We start from the raw sequence: 16,984 nt of genomic DNA, 5'->3' as shown, positions 1-16,984 counted from the left end.
AACAAAAGACAAATCTTAAACTAGAACTCATGGGAAATTAATTCAGTGCGACTTTTTTGGAGTAAAAGGGGTTACACATATGAACCACAGCACAACATAAACACAGTGAAGTAGAGAAGGGTTTCATGATATAGGACTATGTGTGTGTAAGTGGTGCTGGGGTATAGATCTCATCAAAGGAAATGTCTCTAGGTTACGTATGTAATCATGGTTCCCAGAGGGAAGGAGACGCTGCTTCAAAAGTGCTTTGGGAACATTTCCGCGTTGTCCATGCTCTGAATCACGTATGTAATCAGTCCAATGGAAAGCATGGCGTCACCAGCGAGTGACGTCATGACCAGGAAGCCATAAAAGCAAATAGAGTGAAACCAGCTATAGCTTTTCAAAAGGGAAGGAAGCACTGCGGGGATGCAGGCAGTGTGGTATTGAGACGCAGTGTATGGTTCCCTCGAAGAACCCTGGTTACATATGTAACCTGGACACGTTCTCCTTCAGGAACTCGAGCTGCGTCAAAAACGTTTTGGGAACGAGGGTCTAATCAATGGCATGACAGGTTGCAATGGCAGGAGCCTTAAGAAATTTGATTTGATTTGATTTGAAGAAAACCAGCTTCCCTTCCACAGGAGGCTAGATAGCAGACCCCCCTCGTAGTTGATATATAGGAAGCAACCAAAGTGTTGTCCGTATGGAACAGCACATGGTGGCCCCTGAGGTCTTGGTGGAAATGCCTCAGAGACCGAAGCACAGCCAGAATCTCTGTGCAATTAATGTGCCACATCTGATTTGGCCTTCCAAAGAGGCCTTAAGCACAGTGACCAATAATGACTGCCCCCACCACGTGAGGGACATGTCTGTTGTAAACCAGGAACTCCCAGCAAAGGACCCTGAGTCAGAAACCCAGGATCTCTCCACACATATATGGCACATAGGGATTGCTGCGTGACCTTGATCGTACAGAGTGGATTGCCCCTCCAAGAGAACCCTCGGATTCTGAGCCACCACTGGAGGGATCTCATGTGCAGGAGGCCAAGTGGAAACACATTGGACGCTACCGCCATCAGACCCAGCAAACCCTTGCCATGCCTTGAAGCACTGAAAGTGGCAGGGTTAACTAACCAGATCCCTGGGGGCCCGGGGCGGGGTGGGCACCGTATATTGAGGTGCACAGCGCCCCATCCAGCAGGAGTACCCAGATAAGATAAGATATACCTTTATTCGTTCCACAGTGGGAAAATTTCTCGATGGTCGTATATTAAGAATGACAGTCCTTAGACCCATCACTTCTTAGGGCTTTGGGCTTTGGCGTCCCTAGCGGGGGGAAGTGCAAGTCGTTTTTTTGCACCTCCTGATGCCGGAGGGGCAGGGTTGTGGTTGGGGCTGTGGGGTCAATGGAGTGGCCAATAGCCCTAGCGATATCTTTAGATGCCCTGAGAGCTACATCTGTCGCACAGTGAAGCTCTGGCTTCCTGACCACCCGACGTGTCTCCCAAATCTATAGCAGGTCAGCCTGATAGGCCTGCAGCACAGCCATGATGTGCAAACAGCCTGCGGCTTGACTTGCTGAGACATAAGCCTTGCCCACCAGCGCCAAGGTAGTTTGAAGGGACTGGTGGGCAGCACCTGGGTTTTTAGGGTTGACACATCACCCAGGGAGAGCTAGTCAGCATCTTGTCCCCCACCACAATGAGTGCAGCATCCCGATGTTGTGTTTGGTGTAGCTTAAGTCTCTCATGTAAGTCTCATATTGCAGTGTCCGTGTCCGTGTCCGTGTCTGCTTGAGGTGAAATATAAACAGCACTGACTATGACTGAGCTGAATTCTCGAAGAAGACAGAAGAGGCAACATTTGATGATCAGTAATTCCAGATTTGGTGTGCAAAAGCATGAAAGGGACACACTTCACCTCCCCTTGACTTCCCCGACTTCAATGTTCTGTCCATGCAGTGAACCAAGAAAAACGTGGTAGGGTACTGCTGGGTTCAGCCATGTCTCGGTGAAGCAGAGAAGATTGCAGTCCCGAATGTTCCTCTGGAACTTAACCCAGTCGGTACCAGCAAGGCATTCAGGAGCACGGCCCTATCCCTATCGGAGAGATCCAAATGTGTCTCTCCATGGAGATGAGGGTGGCCATGGACCAGCCAATGACCTTAGCAGTCTCTTTAGTAGCCCTGAGGGCTGGGTCTATAGCACAGCGGAGATCACAGACTTGCTGTCTCCCACACCTAGCTCCCCTAGCAGGTTGGCCTGAGTGTTTTTGATGCAGCTCGAGTTCCTTAAGGGGAACATGAATGTTTTGTTGGAATTAGCCGAGGAAAAATTTGCCACTTTGGCTCAAGACTGGTTCCAAAAAAAACAAGGTCAAGGTACTTCAATAGGTTAGTCAATGTCCCAACTTGATTTATGGAATGGTGGAAATTGTTTGTTCATCAGAAGGCCCATGTAACCTTGAGGAATTGATGATTTGCCAAAAGAAATGGGTCAAAATAATGCCACAATGTGGTATTAAGCTATTTATTACATGAAGCTTGGGGTGGCAGACAACAGCTTTGAGATAAACTGTTTATTGTGTATCTAAATACTTTCCTCTGAATTTTGTGTTTTTAAAATTGTGTTTATCTAATACATATTCCAAGTCCAAAGACATTATGTGTAAATGTGACTTGAATATACGGTATGTGCTAGAGGTACACCATATGGACAATATTTGCATACCAGAATTTTCCAGCCATATGTGGTTGTTTCACACAAAGTTTGCAGCACACAATTGCATAGGATATATTTGGATGCGGTAGCATTTAATTGCCTTTACTTGAACCAGGAGACACCAAAATTGTTTCCAGCAATTTTGTTTAACAATGTTGTTAACAACATTGTTTAACAATGTCCATGTGCACAAAGCCAGCTCTATCAAATATAGTTTACATGGGTTGGCGTAAAAGATTTTCAGTTGCCTGCTATAGAGCTTTGACCTCAACTTTTGAACACCTTTGGAATTAATTGGACACTGACTGTACCCCAGGCATCCTCACCTCACCTACATCAGAACCTGCCTTTACTAACAGTCTTGTAGCTGATTGAGCAAAAACACACTCCAATATCTTGTGGAACATCTTCCCAGAAGAGTGAAAGTTATTATAACAGCAAACGATGACTAAACTCATACCAATCTTATAGCTAGGTGTTCACACTAGCAAATTGTACACTGCACAAATTGTGAATAAAAACAGAATGCAATGATGTGGAAGTTTCAAATTTGAATATTTTATTAAGAATACAACATAGAGGACATATTAAATGTTTAAACTTAGAAAATTTATAATTTTAAGGGGAAACATAATTTGTTTTTAAATTTCATGGCATCAACATCTCTTAAAAAAGTTGGGATAAGGCCATGTTTACCACTGTGTGGCATCCCCTCTTCTTTCTATGACAGTCTGCAAATGTCTGGGGACTAAGGAGACAAGTTGCTCAAGTTTAGGAATAGGAATGTTGTCCCATTTTTATCTAATACAGGCTTCTAGTTGCTCAACTGTTAGGTCTTCTTTGTCGCATCTTCCTTTTTATGATGCACCAAATGTTTTCTACTGGTGAAAGATCTGGACTGCAGGCTGGCCATTTCAGTACCTGGATCCTTCTTCAACTCAGCCATGATGTTGTAATTGATGCAGTATGTTGTCTGGCATTGTCATGTTGAAAAATGCAAGGTCTTCCCTGAAAGAGACCACGTCTGGATGGAAGCATATGTTGTTCTAGAACTTGGATATACCTTTCAGCATTGATGGTGCCTTTCCAGATGTGTAAGCTGCCTATGCCACACGCACATATGCAACCCCATACCATCAGAGATGCAGGCTTCTGAACTGAGTGCTGATAACAACTTGGGTTGTCCTTATCCTCTTGATTACATTGCGTCCCAGAAGAACTTCAAATTCTGATTCAACTGACCACAGAACAGTTTTCCACTTTGCCACAGTCCATTTTAAATGAGCTTTGGCTCAGAGAAAATGCCTGCGCTTCTGGATCATGTTTAGATATGGCTTCTTTATTGACCTATAGAGTTTTATCTGGCAACAGCGAATGGCACAGTGGATTGTGTTTACCAGCAATGTTTTCTGGAAGTATTCCTGAGCCTATGTTGTGATTTCCATTAGAGTAGCATTCCTGTATGTGATGCAGTGCCGTCTAAGGGCACGAAGATCACAGGCATCCAGTATGGTTTTCCGGCCTTGACCCTTACGCAGATTCTTTGAATCTTTGGATGATATTATGCACTGTAGATAATGATAACTTCAATCTCTTTGCAGTTTTTCTCTGAGAAACTCCATTCTGATAATGCTTCACTATTTTTTGCCACAGCATTGGGGGTATTGGTGATCCTCTACACATCTCTCTTCTGAGAGACACTGCCACTCTGAGAGGCTCTTTTTATACCCAATCATGATATATAATTGATCTAATAAGTTGCAAATTGGTCCTCCAGCTGTTCCTTATATGTACATTTAAATTTTCCGGCCTTTTATTGCTACCTGTCCAAACTTTTTTGGAATGTGTAGCCCTTATGAAATTCAAAATGAGCCAATATTTGGCATGACATTTCAAAATGTCTCACTTTCAACATTTAATATGTTATTTATATTCTATTGTAAATAAAATATACGTTTATGAGATTTGTAAATGATTGCATTTCTTTTTTATTCACAATTTGTACAGTGTCCTAACTTTTTTAAAATCGGGTTTGTAAATATATCCAGATGCTTATTTCCTCTCACTGTATATAAGAATTGTTGTGAGAAAAACAAAAACATAGCACGTGTATCGCAGCTTACTGTGTCATATTTAATGAGTTGTAGGAACTGCTATATTACCACAAACGCATCAGGCAATGTCATTGTCAATGTCAACACCACCGAAGGTTATTTGTTTCCTTCATTATTAAGTTTTCGACTTGTGGCATCTATGTGCCCACTTAAAGCCACATGAAGGAGCAGGGAGCTTGTCTTTACCGAGAAGGTCGTTCTGGCTGCAGTGTTCTCGTCAGCCAGAAGTATGTGTCATTTGTCAGCGCCGTGTAGGAATTTTCAAACAGGCCCGTAACTGTGAAGGCCAGAGAATAAATCTTTATCACTCTGAATATAAAGTGACCCTTTCTGTCTCTCTCTGGCTATCCTTGCAAAATAACAGAGAGACAATAGTGATTTGTGTGCCCTACTTTGGACTCCATGAGCTATGATAGAAGCATCGGGAAAAAAGCGGTTTGCCTTCAGCCTGACCACAGCATTAAGGTTTTGATGCACTGGTTTCAAAATGTTAGTTGTTATGTGAGTTGCTAATTTGTTACTATGTAGATTTTTTTTGTTTATTTCAGCGCTTAGTTTTTGGGCTTAAACTAGGGTCCTATCCAGAATGGAGGGACATGTGCATAGTGAGGACGTAATATCGAAATTCAGACCTCACTTGTTACTTGTGATGCCTAAATTTATGCCATTTAGCAGAAACTCTTATCAAGAGTGATTTCCTTTAATCTCATTCACACATCTGAGCACAAAAATTTAAGAGCCTTGCTCGGGGGCAAGGACGTGGAAGCTTGGTAACCCTGGGATTTGAACTCACAACCTTCAGATCCAAACTCATAGATTTATATGTCTATATGTAATATTTAATGGAATGGATCTCCGTGGATCTTGTCACAACATAATGCATTCAACAGTGTTTACAATACATACATTAAAACCAGTGATGAAAAGAAAGAAAGAAAAATTCATTTTGAAAAACTCTGCAGCAAACCATACTGTTTCCTTGGAGTGAAAACATAAGTTGTGTTCAATTAAAACATGTCACGTGATCAGGACTGTAACTCCATTTCCTGGCAAGAATTTCTGTGGACAAATGGTACTCTCACTGTGTGTCTAACAATAAAACTCACACTCTCTGTCATGTGGAACACCGAATTGTTAGTTATTATTAGTTATTATTATTATTATTATTAATGATAATAATAATAATATAACTTTCATAAGATCATATTATAATGTAATACAATTATGTTGAATATACAAGTTCACATGATCATCCTGCTACAATTGCAAATAAAAAACAGAGGGGAACTTTTGTTCGATTATTATCCGGCTCTCTCCAAATGTCAATAAATATACAACTAAGGAATAAAACGCAATGTGGTTTGCAGTTTTAGGAAAATAATTAATTACTTATTGATGTGCTGCCTGAAGCTGGTTATGTTCCTAATGACAGCAGTCTTTCTTTCTTATCATACCATAATAATTTAACATGGCTAACAATTTCTATTAGAAACGTCATACTTTTATCCTTTTATAGTTACATTTAATGCTGTGGAATGTCCGTGGCACAAATGAGTTATTATGATGATGAATGTTTCAGAGAAAGCACATTAATATAAACCTGTGATTTGCCCTGCAGCTGACACTACTCTTAGAGTAGCAATTTCTGACCAATCAGATTCCAGCATTCAAGATGGTTGTGTTATAAAATTAATAGAAAGAAACGGGCAAAATGTAATTCGAATTCTTCTGAAAATCTTTCATGATGTACTTTGAAACAACAGGTATCACTGATTAGCAGGCTTTCTGCATGCCCATAGCTAAGCTAATGAGGTTTGTTATTGTGTTGGTGTGTGTGTGTGTGTGTGTTTGTGTGTGTGTGTGTGTGTGTGTGTGTGTGTGTGTGTGTGTGTGTGTGTGTGTGTGTGTGTGTGGGGATGTTTGTGACAGACACCCAGACGGATATTTGTCATAACCATTAGTAAGCGATTAGGGAGCAGCTACTTCTGCTGTTTTTATCACATCTTGTCTGCGTGGATTACAGAATTAAAAAGGCTGGCTGTCAAAAAGAAGGAGAGAGAGAGAGAGAGAGAGAGAGAGAGAGAGAGAGAGAGAGAGAGAGAGAGAGAGAGAGAGAGAGAGAGAGAGAGATTGAGTGCTACTAATAGTATGCTCTGTGTCACCACTTTTCTTTTTCATTTCTTCGTGTAATGATATTTTGTTCTTTCAGTAATGAGGTTGCTGCCCTGTCGAGGGAAGGTAAGGAATGCTTTAAGAAATCCTGCACTTAGGATACTGTCTGTGTGGAGTCACTGAGCATCGTTCATACAGGTTTCCTATAGGTTCTCTTGTTTTCTCCAAAGTTAAAAATACTGGTAGGTGGATTCACTTTGAATGACTGTATAAATGAATCCCTGTGGTGTCCTCATAATCCATCCACAATCTTCTCCTTCATGTGTAGTGTTTTCAGGATTAAGCTCACTTTATCCTTGACCCTCAGAAAACACTCGCTGTTGATAAATACGGAAATGTTTTAATGTAGAAGTGCAATGATGTCATGAAAGCCACTGAGTCAGTATTTAATTTGGTAAGGATTCTTTTACCTTCTGCTGCATCCTTGTTTTATTATCGATTAGGTGATGCTCAGACCACCAGAGCAGAGGTCAGAGATCCTGTGTGTGGTTTTCTCATGAGTGACCTGCTTTTTCTCTGATCAGACTTACTCATACTTAGACTGGATTAATTACATTATTGCAGAATGGATTCATGTGGAAAAAATGTTTTTTATCTCATCCATAGAAAAAATCACTCAGGTTTAAACTTTGGATAAACACATTTGACACACACAAATAATTTATAAAAATGCAAGGTGTTTGATTATTTATATATTGATTAATTGACTAACTGATTAATTAATTTGAATAATAAACAAACAAATAAATCCATAATTGGATGTATAAATAGATGTACTACTTACATTCCAAACCGGCTCACATGTTTGTGAGGAATCGGGGTGAAGAGTCTTTTTATATTTACACACACACACACACACACACACACACACACACACACACACACACACACACACACACACACACACATGATATTTACTTATATATAAATAAAGTATTTTATTAATATGCTTCAGTATGTTTTGGTAGCAGATCTACTCAAAGACAATAGAAATCTCTCTCTATGTATTTATCTGCATAGTTTACTGTTCCTTAAAAGACAAAGTTTCAGGTCATATCACAATGGTGACACTAGATCCCAATTAAGAGTAAAATACATAACAGTCATGCACTTAAGCTTTATTTGTGGCCATTTAAAAACCAGAACGCTTTATTTGATGTACTATATACAGTTCATCCTGTTCAGGTTAATGTGACTCATAATAAATGTTACCCAACAGTCAAGCACCAGAATGTTTTTCTTTCCTTAACATGAGGTGTTTTGTAGGAACTGTCAGGGCCCCAGGCAGGAAAATTGCAAAGGACCATCCTAGCAGTTCTTTTCCTCCACATTATTACCATTATGCTACCCAGATGCCTTTATACAAAATGAGGATAAGTGTCTGGTAGTAGTATTAGTGTGATATTTTCCATGCTTCTCAATCAGATACACCATCATTACATCATAAAGGCAAGAGCGGAACACTTTTGGTAAAGTGTGGACACTGTATACACTTTAAAAGACCAAGCTATTAAAACAATTTCAGCACAAATTCGAGCGAGAAAGCTGTTTAAGTAATTCACATTATGTGCTCTGAAGTAAAGGCCAACTCTTAGCTAACAGCTTACATTTCAACATGATGTTGAGCTAGTGTTTCTTACTTGATTGCTTAGCCTACAGTTGTCATCCCTAGTTATTTTGTCATCCTTAATTATTATGGTATTAGCTTAATTTCACAACAAGTAAACATTTTGAAAAGCAATGCAGTACAGTCTGAAATAAAGCTTTTCAAGTTCCCCAATATGTGCTAATGCCTGCTCTGCACACTATATAACGTATACCCTTAATCTTGATATAATATTAATTGGGGTATACACGGTTGTTCTTAGACCTATTCTAATAATTTTTTCACATTGTATTTGCTCATCTTGATATTGACCTTTTTTGTCCCACATTCTTTATTTCTCATTTGCCTCCTGTTTTTGAGCATGCTTTATGATTGAATTATTTGCTTGGTTAAACTTCCAAACCTGGATTGCACTTAACAGTTGTGGTTCCTGTTATCCTGTTAAATCCTGCTGCATTTAAAAAAAGATTGTAAAAGACTTATTTTGCTTATTACATCATTATCATTCAATATACATACAGAAAATGGCATGGTTTCCATTTCTGAATAAACCTTTCAAGGGAAAAAATGAATGCAGCTTTTTTTATTGAAATGTAATTAGTCCTACTAAAGCTCAGGGCCAAAGCAGTTGCCTGCTGTGCATGTCCTGTAACTGCACATCCGCTTGTATTAGTTTGGAGGAAGCGTTACGTTTTCAGGTTGGCTGAGATTCTTGTTAATATGAGATCTCAAAAACGAGTGGTTTGTATGATGTTTGTAGCATTTATATGGGTTTATCATAGTCACCAGCAGAGGAACTGATAACATTTTGAAACTGATGTCAACAAGATCACAGGAAGGTAATATCTAAGCAATAATTGATATTTCCGTGCAGTTTGAAGTGCATTTTATGCGTGCTCAAAGCAGAGTTTTTCATAATGAAAGTGTAGACAATTTACTTTATATTATGAAGAATTTAATATACTAATATTTGAGGTAAAAATATATATTTTTTTACAATATTTTGATATATTATGTTGACAAAACTTAGTGAACACCTGACCATGAGATTCGTATATGCTTCTGCAACATCCGATTTCACATTTAGTCTGTTTGCTGTTATCATTACCTCCACTCCTCTGTAAAGATGATCCACTAGATTTTGAAGTGTGGTTATGGAGACTTATACTCATTCACCCACAAGGGAATTATGAACCAGTTCATCCTAAAGGTGTTCATTATGGGTTGTGGTTTAGAGCTCATGGAGCTGGCTGTGTGCAAAAGTGTATTGTCACGGAACAGGTTTAGGTCTCGTAATTCAAGGCGAGGGAAAATGTAATTCTACTGTATCCAAAGAGATCCAATAAAAGCGTTTTCTTTTGACCATCAGGATTACAATTTAGGGAAGAACCACATATCTCTGGAAATATTAGGTGTCAATACCATTATCCATTTAATAATCAACAAATTTCCATTAGTGATGTAAAAAGTATCAATATTTGCCTTGCTCACTTAATCAGTGCATATTTATTTCTATAAAATGCACCAGATCAAAGCAGAGCTCATCTTTCCAAGAGTCAGCAATGTGAAATAAAACAGCTTTATTAGTACCAGATTCTCAATCTCGCTTTCACAGAGATATGTGGTGAGGTTATAAATGACACCTGCACATCTAAAGACAAGTCTATTATTTCCCCTCGACGTATGCCATTCATTACTGTCACTGACATTATGGTACGGCTGTAAACAAATCATTCAATGAATTTGTCAGCGGAATACAGAATTAATTTTTTTTATTGTTTGAATAAATAGAGAGATAAAACTCGCTATGCTATATATAATATATATGTAATATTTTATGAGCAATGACAGACTAGTGAGTAAACACCTTATATTCGAATGTTATCATTGAAAAGAATTTGACACCGCCTGAGTTGAGCATGAACAAATGTAACTGTGATGAACAGGAAATATCATGGTAAATGATGATGATGATGACGATGAATAATAATAATAATAATAATAATAATAATAATAATAATAATAATAATAATAATAATAACTGTGACAAAATGTAAGGTATAACACAAGTGTAAAAGTTTAAAGGTGACAGTTATTATGCAAAATAAAATAAAATTAATTAAAAACATATACTAAATAAGAAATATCATAAATTAAAGAAAGTATTTTAATGGCATGATTTTTTTTATAAAGTATTGCCAAAGAATCAACAGAAAGGAAAAATGCCAAAAAAAAAAACGTGATAATGTATATATACTGTATACGGTGCCTCTCTCTCTCACACACACACACACACACACACACACACACACACACACACACACACACACACTTCTTCATTTTGCATAGTAACTGATCCATTCCGGCTCTCTTATGACTGTCAAAATATTTGAGCACACCGGGTGTTTAGGAGCACCGCTGAGTGTGGCCCAATAATCTCCCACTTGACTTTGCGACTGACTTAAAGTGAAAACCTTTTCCAGTCTGGTATCCACATCTGGAGGATGTAAGGCAGTGGGAAATCTTAGGGGCGCTCTGATTAAAATCACACACGTCCCTCTCCCTCTGTGACACCGGTATTGAAAAAATGGATTTACAACCGGGAATGGAATAATATCTTAGTAAAAATATAATTTTTGATAAGCAAGACCTGTTCCTGTAAATGCAGAGCCAACACAGAGATACTTAATACACATTTCTCTTTATTTACTTTAGAAGCAGATGTTATTTTCAGTCCCGTCATCTGTTCCCTCAGACACTTTTTTATAAACCTATTAGCTTTTCATTTTGCCCTATTTTATTAGTGGTATCGTTACTGGTATCTTTACTTATATATTTATAGAATTTTTTTTGTGGCTGATTGTTTTTCATCATCTTGACCCGTAGCTCATGTCTGAAAGACTGAATTGTAATGGAGAGTGGCTCTAGCTTGAACGATCCCAAAGGAAACTTGCTTACATTAGCAGGAAGCGTTTGGCTCTTAGATCAAACTGTGTGAGCGGAGTAAAGTGCCCTGCTTTTCCCATAGACTCGCAGATCCACCACAAATCCCCCGTCATTAGAACAGATGTTTGGATTAGACTTTGTAAACTATGACAGAATTTCAATTTCGGCCTATCTCTTTATGATTCTCTGTGGGTAATATTACACAGCATGACATGGAAAGCTATCGCCACAGAGCGAGGCTAAGTGTGTGTGTGTTTGTGTACTGAGAAAATATTACTACTCTCAAGGCTTATTATTCCCTACGTGATGAAAAGTCGGGGGTATGAGGACACACTATATGACGTTGAACCCTAATCACTAAATCTTTCAGTAGGGCAGAATTTGGTGCTTTTTTGTCTATTTTTGGATAATAAAAAAATGGCATATAGCTATTAGATCCGATTTCCTGAGTCGGTGGCAGCTGGCATATCAGCTCTGTCAAAATACTACTGGATGTTATTTGAGAAAGGGTTAGTATGCCATGAGTGCCTGTCAATTACCACACTGTCACTGCAGTTCTAATAAGTCGGAAAGATATAATCTGAGTAATTGAATGAGGCGTTTACTGAATCTCACCTCGCGCTATGCGGAGTAAAGTGCATGGGAATTCCTGAAACCGCAATAAACTATACATCAGTGAGGAAACTCTATGCCAGCGTCCATTCCATTAGCATCTCTAAACACCCACTTGGGATTCATATATTCCAATTGGCCTGGCGTGGACTACGTGCTGACTGACCACATAAGCACAGCAGTATGTCTCTGTTAGCACAAGGCGCTCTCCCTTTAGCCGACAAGAGCAGAGTGGACAGAGTTGGGAGGATCAACATCATCCTTGATGAATGCCTTTCGACAGATGAGTTGTATGGAATGTCCTTGACTTTAATCAGAACTATTTGTTCTCTCTCTCTCTCTCTCTCTCTCTCTCTCTCTCTCTCTCTCTCTCTCTCTCTCTCTCTCTCTCACACTCTTTCTCTTTGCTTGCTTTTTTCTGGTCAGGGGTTTTCTATGAGGCCCAGCTTCTCCTCAGTCATATCTACTGATAGTCTGACATTAATGACAACATTTATCAGAAAAGAAATGTGTTAGGGCTGCGCTAGCGTCTCTGAGTCGTTCTTTTTTCCCCAGGCTATGTCGAAAAATATATTGTGGGAAATGATGAGACTTTTGATATGCATTTTTTTGTATAAAAAATAAAAAAAATACAAAAAATACAAAACAAAAAAAACTTGAAATACTTGAACTTGGACTGGAAACATCAGTTTCACATAAATGTAAATGTGCAAGAGCTTCTCAGACTGGAATATGATCCACTGAGATGTATGCAATATAAACATAAGTCCTTCGCAACAACAAAATGAATCAGTTGAATGGATTAAAATATTAGCAAAAATAAACTCTTAATCATTACTTAAAATTTTTACATTTGAACTGCCCCATATTGTTAGAACTACAATTGACCTCGAAACACAATCATGTGATTTTGGTGTAAATACATGTAAGACTATAACAATAAACTAAACAATCCTTGTAACATCATCTATTACAGGTTATGTGTGTATAATTTAGTCCATAACATATTTTTAAGGATGTTAGTTGAACATATTCCCCCTATGAAATGACAAGTTCACCTGCATTTAAAGTTCAATAGAAACCGAAAGCAAATAATTTATTTCATATTACTCATTTGAATGTTTTAATACCATATAGCCCTTTTATCTTTATTTTTTAACGAAAGTCAGCTATCCCACAATTGCAAGTTTGCACTAACGCAAGGCTCATAAAAAAAAAATAATAATAATAATAATTTCTTCAAATTTTATGTTTTTTGTAAGTTTCAAGGCACAATCATAAATGCAATTCATCTAAAATTCCATTGTTATATTGTTGTTATATATGTGCATTTTTGTGTTTAGTCCTTTCTAAAGGATCTCTCAAAAAAAGTAAAAAAAAAAAAACTAGACTACAACTCTGAGTAACTGAAATCAAGGTTAAATAATGTGATAGTAGGTTAAATAATATGCTTGATTTCTCTATGAGTTTCGTCATTCATACAAAAACAAGTTTCATGAGGAAGGGCAAAAGATGTTTATTGTATGCTGGTAGTGCAACCTTGATGGCTAAACTGTATGGACTTCCGTTCGTCCACAGCACAACTGAAACACGTCATCTCTGTTTACAGGAACGATCATCATATTCTCTGAATGCAGCGTGTCCTTCAGTTGTCTTGGTGATACACAGTTTACTCCAACTGCACAAGCACGCCAGCATCTAAACAGAATGAGCCATGATTGATGGGACAAGAAGCTGAGATAACTGTTTATCAGTCCTAAACTATGGGAAAACTGTTTCAACCAGGCCAAAACATCTCCAAACACTCATCTATTTTTTTTTAGATTCCTTCTCTCGGAGTTTCCATGGAGAGTAAAGCACCATAACCACAATATTCCCACGTTTGTCAGAATGAACCTCCACAGACTGCATTTTTATGCAGCACTGATTGGTATGATTTTCTCTCTTTTTTTTTTTTTTTTCTCCCCTGCGATTTTTATTTGGATAAAATAACCTTACTTTACATGTTTTAAACATAAACACAAGTAATTAAATCCAGGCACTCAATATAAAAAGGGCTGCCTTTTGAACTAATTTATTTTTTACTGTCAAATTGTCAGGGAACCACCAGCCACGCCTCCCCTCTGCACACTCGCAGCTCCTCGCCTTCATACTAATCACCTTCACCTGTCTCCTATCTACACCCTTCCTTTATATACAGTACAGACCAAAAGTTTGGACACACCTGCTCATTCATAGAGTTTTCTTTATTTTCATGACTATGAAAATTGTAGAGTCACACTGAAGGCATCAAGGGCTATTTGACCAAGAAGGAGAGTGATGGGGTGCTGCGCCAGATGACCTGGCCTCCAGAGTCACCGGACCTGAACCCAATCGAGATGGTTTAGGGGTGAGCTGGACCGCAGAGTGAAGGCAAAAGGGCCAACAAGTGCAAAGCATCTCTCTGGGAACTCCTTCAAGACTGTTGGAAGACCATTTCAGGTGACTACCTCTTGAAGCTCATCAAGAGAATGCCAAGAGTGTGCAAAGCAGTAATCAAAGCAAAAGGTGGCTACTTTGAAGAACCTAGAATATGACATTTTTCAGTTGTTTCACACTTTTTTGTTATGTATATAATTCCATATATAATTCCACATGTGTTAATTCATAGTTTTGATGCCTTCAGTGTGAATCTACAATTTTCATAGTCATGAAAATAAAGAAAACTCTTTGAATGAGAAGGTGTGTCCAAACTTTTGGTCTGTACTATATATATATATATATATATATATATATATATATATATATATATATATATATATATATATATATATATATATATATATATATATATATATTTATTTATTTATTTATTTATTTATTTAATGAACATATTCAGGCTCAACATCCACCATATAGAACACAAGCAGAGAAAAGATGATGATGACCAGGTGATTAGGAATGTTCTCAGCCTTATTCTTCTTGTCACCTCCTGCCTTGCTTATTGTTAGCTTCATAGGCTAGCCTATATCTGTTGTGTGTGAGAGCCAGGAAATTAAACACCATCGGTTGATGGGCTAAAAAATGTCACACAATGAGAAGAAAAAATGTTGATCATGTGGTACCACAGCACCATGGCATGGATTATTTTTGGATAACAATACGGTGTCATGTGTTATTCCCTACATCAACCATTTTATTGTTAATGCATCTGGTACACAAACATCAGTGATAGCCTGTGACACACATTTCACCAGACAACATCTTGAACAAGTTGTTTTCTAATTCTGTCTGCAATTTCTAATGCTGTCTGTTTTGGATCTCCTGCCCACCAAATACTGTCAAAGTGTCTAACACCATGTCAGGTACAGGAAATGCTACCTGAACGAGGACAAACAATAAGAAGGATAGAGGAGATGCACTTCAATGCATTTTTTTTCCAAAACAGACACTCAGCGGTACGGGGGTTAGCCTGCCCTCACTTGACAAACAAATGACAGGAAATGACAGGCTTTTAGAAAGCACCTCGGCTCGACCTGATGGTAATCAGAGAGCAGGATTGCAGAGCTGGCAGCACTGCTATCGCCCATCTCCTTGCACAGGAGGCAACTCATACGCAAAGAGTGCTTTGCATCTTTGTCATTTTGAACAAACACCACCTCCAAATACCAGATAGGACCGCACATGCTGCTGTCAGCTGTGTCCGATCTGATCTGTCCGTCAATCTGCAGTCTGTGTGTGTTTGTGTGTTTGAGATTGTCGCGTGTCGTAAGCTTGAGTGTGTGTGTGTGTGTGTGTGGGGGGGGACAAAGCTGTCAGGGGGTGAACAATGAGAAAATCAATGATGTTATGCATGCCCACCTGTTCATAATCTAATCAATCACCGAATGTATAATGCAATGAGACTGTTTATTTATTGTGAGACCTGCACGCCAGTAGAGCATATCCTGACATGTGATTTCACTGTATCGAAAATAGAATCCTTGTATCTGGAACACAGCAGCATTTCAGTGAGCTGCTCCACTTTGTTGATGTTGTTTATGACTGTCTTGCATTGTTTATCTCAGGGTTAAGCAAAGGGATAATTGGCGTGACCATTCTGTCATCCTGGCACAACCTCAAAATGGCTCAGAGTTAATTTCAAGAGAGAGAAAGATATAAGTTAATGAGGCAGGTTTTGCGTGTCATTATTGGCATGGGTTCTTCATATGCCACGTTGCATCGATCCTCACCACTGCTGTGTATTGTGTCATCATGCAAAGACAAGATAACTAATTATTAATGCATGTGGATGATCACTTTCTTCAGAAGACATATATAATGACCATTGTATGTAAATATGAGTGTGTGTGTGTGTGTGTGTGTGTGTGTGTGTGTGTGTGTGTGTGTGTGTGTGTGTGTGTGTGTGTGTGTGTGTGTGTGTTTGTGTGTTTTGGCAGGGGGAGTTGTTTGTCCTTAATTCAATCAGATCCTCCACTTGCCTTCCTTTTTATTCCAATTCGATTAGCCGAGCTAAAGCCGTCACGTTTTTCCCCTGACAAAATGAATGCTTATATTAATCCTGCAATTTCCATTTAAAATGCAGGCCATCGGTTTGATTAATAAGGGGGGCCGATACTGAATAATTATGTCTTGGACACGCAAAGGGTAGTCAGATATAGGAAGAGCACAGCTGGGTTTGCTTACAGATGCCCTATGGGAACTCACAGGGGTCAAACCCAAGCATTGGCCATGACTGAGGTGATGAATCAGTTAGCCGATCTCTTCGACAATTAACAAGGCACAGCCCTTCTATTAATTTGCTGCCCCCCGAGAGTGGTGACTGGTCAGATGTGTCAGGGTCAAGGGTTAGA

General features: G+C 38.7%; 1 long non-coding RNA gene across 1 annotated transcript in view; it reads left to right on the top strand.

The window, feature by feature from the left end:
* The window catches only part of LOC310718702, a 22,936-nt gene extending 8,623 nt beyond the window's left edge, over window positions 1-14,313 (top strand). Inside the window, exons 2-3 of the long non-coding RNA XR_014531232.1 lie at window positions 13,762-14,082; window positions 14,252-14,313. This is a non-coding gene — a long non-coding RNA (uncharacterized lncRNA). The remainder of the gene's footprint in view (window positions 1-13,761; window positions 14,083-14,251) is intronic.
* The last annotated feature ends 2,671 nt before the right edge of the window (window positions 14,314-16,984 follow it).

Source organism: Silurus aristotelis (genome assembly GCF_946808225.1).
Source record: "Silurus aristotelis genome assembly, chromosome: 23".
Classification (NCBI taxonomy): Eukaryota; Metazoa; Chordata; class Actinopteri; order Siluriformes; family Siluridae; genus Silurus; species Silurus aristotelis.
This window is presented reverse-complemented; position numbering and strand designations above follow the sequence as displayed.